This window comes from Lithobates pipiens, unplaced genomic scaffold (genome assembly GCF_037356315.1).
Source record: "Lithobates pipiens isolate NorthernLeopardFrog02 unplaced genomic scaffold, aLitPip1_a1.2 Scaffold_28, whole genome shotgun sequence".
Classification (NCBI taxonomy): domain Eukaryota; kingdom Metazoa; phylum Chordata; class Amphibia; order Anura; family Ranidae; genus Lithobates; species Lithobates pipiens.
The window spans coordinates 164,769,907-164,775,906 of record NW_027507789.1 but is presented as its reverse complement, the minus strand read 5'-3'; the positions used below and the strand labels follow the sequence as shown (position 1 = coordinate 164,775,906).

The following is a 6,000-nucleotide window of genomic DNA, read 5'->3' as shown; positions in this document are numbered from 1 at the left end:
GTCGTAGTGCCGCGAATGCGCGGTCTAGCAAGAGGTCGTGGTGGCCATCTTGAATAGGTATAAAGAATAATGGGGTCCAAGGCACCAAAAGTAATTGGCCTCCATCCCAAAATTTAGACAAAGAAAAGGGAAAGCGGTCAGCGGGACTTTAAATGAGGCCAATCACTATATAAAGTAAACGCGTGGGACATGAAACACAGTGTCGCTTTTGTGGGTGCCGACAAAAAAGGGGAGTTTTGAAATGAGAGATGTATATCAAAAAGCAGTCTTAGCAAAGAACATTTTATTATACTGTGTGAGATCATGTATAACATACTGAATAACACAAAAATGCATGCACAGAATCGCATACACGCTGGGCATGCTGAAAACCACATGTAAATATTGACACCATGGTACTTGGCATATCATAAAGTAAAAACAAGTCCTGCACAACATGGGCCACTGGAAGGGCAGAATGATGTTGGAAAGTCTAGAGTAAATGTCCATCTGTATGGACATCATGCAGCTATGTAAGCCAGACGCGTTTCGTTGGGTTATACCAACTCTTCAGGGGTTACAGGTAAAACCTTGTTTCTTCAGACACGAGGCCCGGGTACCATCCAATTTGGGTAAAAAAAATCCCTTATCTTGCTGTACAACTTTTCTTCCCCCCCTCCCTTATAGATTCCAGCTGCCTATCTACGCGGTCCCGGTTCATGTCTTTGGGGGACCCTTAAACACATCTTTCATCGCTCCACACAGTGTATTGGGCTAGGAGAGAGGGGAGAAGGTGTCGTCTTCGTCCCTAACTCTGCCCTTCTGTGCGTTCTGCCTCTCTGTCTTTGCTACTTGTACAACCAAATTGGTTTGAAGGTTCACATTAATTGGTCATGCTATGACCTTATTTGGAACACACTTCTATGCATGTGAGTATGATTAGGTACATAATCCCCTTTTTCCCCCTTCCCCCCCTTTTTTTTTCTTCTCTCTCCTACGCCAACAAGGTCTATATACATGTACACGTGTTCTTATTTATCATTGTAGATCAAAACTTTGAATAACATAGACCTGCATAAATGATGGATGCCTGAGGAAGGAGAAAACTCCGTAACGCGTAGGACATATCATATGCAGATTATTGATTCAGTTGGTTGTGCATATGTGATTATGTTATAGATATGTCACACCTGTATATACATTGAAAATAATTGTTTTCATTTTTGAACAAGTTTGGATGTAACTAGGTTGCATACCTGAAAATACATTTGTGTATCTTTTTTATTATGTGTATACTTTTTGATAAATTGTTATAATAAAGTGATTGTATGATTTTATATGTACGTTGTAAGTCTCACAGTCTATGCCTGAAAAGTCCTGCCATTTTGAGGGGATTTGCTTTTTGGTAGAACCTCTACGTTTTTGGGATGTTGGCTTTAAAAGAAAGTGAAGTACCTATGACACCTCCAGTTTTTTGATTTTTATTGATGTTGGAAAGTCTAGAGTAAAACAAAATAAGAGACATAAAATCATCTGTATGGACATCATGCATCTATGTAAGCCCCCCGCGTTTCGTTGGGGTATACCAACTCTTCAGGGGTTACAGGTAAAACCTTGTTTCTTCGGACACGAGGCCCGGGTACCATCCAATTCGACCTGGAAAAGAGACTTTGAATGGATCCGGTTGCACGGCTTGCCCCAGTGTAGGATATTCCAGTGGAGCTCAGCACAGCACATCTTTACTCGTGACCAACACCTAAGACACTGGCGGAAAAACTGAGGTACTCTCAGTAAGGGGAGGGGTTATATGGGGTATTGAACTTCCTGTCTACCCTATATAACCCATCAGTGATTACTGAGACTCTGTGTCCCGTGATGTACGAGAAAGAAAATTAAATTTTTCTTTTCTTTCTTCATTTTCAAAAAAAAATGAGAGCTGCAAAATACTCACCATGCCTCTCAGCAAAAAGCTTGGGGTGTCTACTTTCCAAAACGGGGTCATTTGGGGGGGGGGGGGTGGGTGCCATCTTGGCATTTTATGTCCTTCAAAACTGTGATAGGTAGTGAGGAGTGAAGTCAAAAATTTACACCCTTAGAAATCCTGAAGGTGGTGATTGGTTTTTGGGGCCCCATACGCGGCTAGGCTCCCAAAAAGTCCTACATGTGTGGTATCCTCGTACTCAGGAGAAGCAGCAGAATTTATTTTGGGGTGTCCTTCCACATATGCCCATGCATATGTGAGCAGTATATCATTTAGTGACAACTTTTTGCCGTTAGATGGGTCACTATTGATCCCCCGGACACCAATGTTGGCTCACTATTCTTTATATTGACACCACTGATGGGTCAACATCCCTTTCACTTACACCAATTTTTGATCACTATTCTTTCCACTGACACAAACAATAGGATCCTCCCACTGGAACCAATGATGGGTCACAATTCCTTCCACTGACTCCAATAATAGGTCACTATTGCTCCTTCTAAAACCAATGATGGCCCACTATTCTTTCTACTGACAACAATTTGTTTATTTTATTTTATATTTTTTTGTGTATTTTTTACATTTTTTTTTAACACTTTTATTTGTAACTGTAAATGGTTTGTGTCTCTCAAAATGCGATGGAGATCCTGAGAAAGTTTGCCTAGTCTGTGCAGTGCTGTTCTCTATGGTAAAACTCCACTAGTGAATGGTAGCGCTCAAAAAATTCACCAATGCAAAGACCAGGATTGTCAGGACAGGAGGGACAATAATAACGGGTGTCACGCCTATATCCGTGCTTTCTACAGACACGACATTTTCTTTGGGGGGCTCGTTGGGTAGGGGTACTTGGCAGGACATAAGGAAAATGCCTCTCATGCAGCTGGCTTACTGCATTTGGATTGGGAAGGTGAGGTGGAGCCCCGTCTGGAAACAGAAGGGCTCTGACGATCTCTTCCTGGAATTTAAGGAAGGATCCAGTCCATCCTGAAGCTCTGTATAGCACATGAGCGTTCAGCAAAGCCAATTAAAATAAATAAACAGACACTTTTTTGTACCAGCGTCTGGCCTTACAGGCAACTAGGTACGGCGACAACAACTGGTCGTTGAGGTCCACCCCTCCCATATTTTGGTTATATTTGTGGACACAGAGGGGTTCCTCCACAACACCAGTCACCATAGTAATTTGAACCGTTGTGTCTGCATGAAGGGAGGTAAGAACAAAAACATTCTAATTATTCCTCCTGTTCACCAGTGTACCTTCGATTTGCCATTTTGGGCTCTACATTAGGGATGAGCTTCGTGTTCGAGTCGAACGTACGTTCGACTCGAACATTGGCTGTTCGTGCGTTCGGCGAATTCCGAACGTTTTGGCCGTTCGCGTCAAAATTCGAGTGACGCGCGCGCGGACCACAATGCACTGCGTTGGCGCAGTGCATTGCTGCCCGATGATTGGCCAAGCATGCACTGTGACCCCGCATGCTTGGCCAATCGCAGCGCCGGCAGCGAGGAGAGCCATGATTGGCCACAGGCATCCTGCCTGTGGCCAATCATAGCTCAGGCTGTGTAGTGCACGCCCCACACTATATAAGGCCGCCTTTAAGGCGGCCTCCTGTAGTGTGTTACTTTGCATCTGAAGCAGTGGGTGTTCTGTGTACCTTCAACACAGTACACACCAATCGTTTTTGGCTGATTTCCTATCTTGCTGCTGTGTAGTGGTTGTTGTCTGTGCCCTGACTGCAGTATACACCACTATATTCACCTCACCTATATAGCTAGTGATCTAGCTTTAACCACTTAACAACTGCCCATTGCCGATTAACGGCTTCAGGGCGGTTGTTTAACTCAGAGAGGCCGTTAATTAACGGCCTCCCAGAATTCTGCTCTCGCGTGCCCCGAGGTGTGCGCACTCGAGAGCATCCGTGATCCTATGGACCCGGCGCATCACGGTAAACGGCCGCTTTACCACGTGATTGCTCCGTCAAATGACGGAGTGATCACTTGGAAACAAACCGGCGTCATGTTATGACGCCTGTTCCTACCTCCCCTTTCTGTACCGATCAGTACAGCGGAGGGGAAAGAGATCGGTGTCAGCAGCGATGTGGGCTGCATCTGCAGTGCCCACATCGCTGCTCACCGAATTTAACCCCTCAATTCCCTGCCAATACTCTGCAATACCAGTGCATACTCTGCAGTACCCTGCCATTACTCTGCAGTACCCCGCCATTACTCTGCAGTACCCCGCCATTACTCTGCAGTGCAGTACCCTGCCATTACTCTGCAGTGCAGTACCCTGCCATTACTCTGCAGTACCCCGCCATTACTCTGCAGTACCCCGCCATTACTCTGCAGTACCCCGCCATTACTCTGCAGTGCAGTACCCCGCCATTACTCTGCAGTGCAGTACCCTGCCATTACTCTGCAGTACCCCACCATTACTCTGCAGTACCCCGCCATTACTCTGCAGTGCAGTACCCCGCCATTACTCTGCAGTACCCCCCATTACTCTGCAGTAACCCCCATTACTCTGCAGTACCCCCTAATACTCTGCAGTACCCGCCATTACTCTGCAGTACCCCCAATACTCTGCAGTACCCTGCTATTACTCTGTAGTACCCCGCCAATACCCCGCCAATACTCTGTAATACCCTGCCATAAATTGCCATACCCAGCCATACTCAGAGATACCCAGCCATACTCGGTGATACCCTGAAATACCCAGCCATAGACGCCCCCCACCCCTCACCGCCCTCCGGTGCTTCTACCAACTCGCCAGTACGATCAAAGCCAGAATCTTTTTTTTATTTTTTATTTCAGGCTTCCCAGCCTAGAGGTGAGATGTGAGGTCATATTGACCCCCCAGATTTCACTGTAAAGAGGACCTGTCACCCCATATTCCTATTACAAGGGATGTTTACATTTCTTGTAATAGGAATAAAAGTGATCAAAAATATATTTTTGGGAAAAAAAATGTCAAACTAAAATAAATAAAGTAAAATGAACAATAAAAAAATAAAATAAAAATTAAAGCGCCCATGTCCCCATGTGCTCGCATGTGCCACACATGTGAGGTATCGCCGAGAATGTTAGAGCGAGAGCAATAATTCTAGTCCTAGACCTCCTCTGCAACTCAAAACATGTAACCAGTAAAAAAATATTTAAAGCGTCGCCTATGGGGATTTTTTAAGTAGCGACGTTTGGCGCCATTCCACGGGCATGTGCAATTTTGAAGAGTGACATGTTTGATATCTATTTACTCAGCATAACTTCATCTTTCACTTTATGCAAACATTGGGCTAACAAGTGGTTAATAATAGAGCTTGCAGTCAGTAGTGTTAGGAGATAGTGCGTGCTGTCTGTGTGCTCTGTACCCAGTACATACCGCTATAATATAGGGCAGGCCCCTACTTTCAAACATCCAACTTACTAACATCTCCTACTTGCAAACGCAAGGAGACAGCAGCAAGTGAGATGAAAAAAGATGGACGACAAAACAAATTATACAGGGGTGATAACCCTTCCCTATGTTTTCCAAAAAGCTTAAAGATAGTTTTTTTGACTGGAGCTACACTTTAAAAATGTACCGCTTGAAAATGACAAACAGATTCAACTTAACACAACAAACCTACACAGTCCCTGTCTTGTTTGCACCGCCTGTATACTGCTGTTCTGAGTATATAGGGCCTGGGGGCCACACGCATTTCCTTTTTTTAATATGGGTACGGGGTTCACCTTAATATGCGTACAAGACCCAAATAGGCTGGTAATGGGCAGGGAGGGCTACCCATGCCATGTTTCTCAATGATTTTCAACCATATTGCAGGAACCAGATATAACATTAAAACCGCAAGCAGTTTTAAATGGTGTTATTTCCGTTTAATGTCATTTTGTGCAGGGACTGTTCTAAACACGGGAAACACGTGGCACTTCACAGGCATACTACAGATACCCCGCAGGCACCATATTTAAAGGAATATTTCACTTTTTTTTCACTTTAATCGTCATTAAAATCAGTGCTCCCGCCAAAACGGTAGTTTTTA

The 6,000-nt window shown here is 44.5% G+C and overlaps 1 long non-coding RNA gene across 1 annotated transcript; it reads left to right on the top strand.

Annotated features, from left to right (window-relative positions):
* Nucleotides 1-524: 524 nt before the first annotated feature.
* Nucleotides 525-1,316, top strand: LOC143934915 (uncharacterized). The gene is made up of 2 exons (XR_013263430.1): nucleotides 525-908; nucleotides 1,027-1,316. It is a non-coding gene; the product is annotated as an uncharacterized LOC143934915 (long non-coding RNA).
* Nucleotides 1,317-6,000: the final 4,684 nt, after the last annotated feature.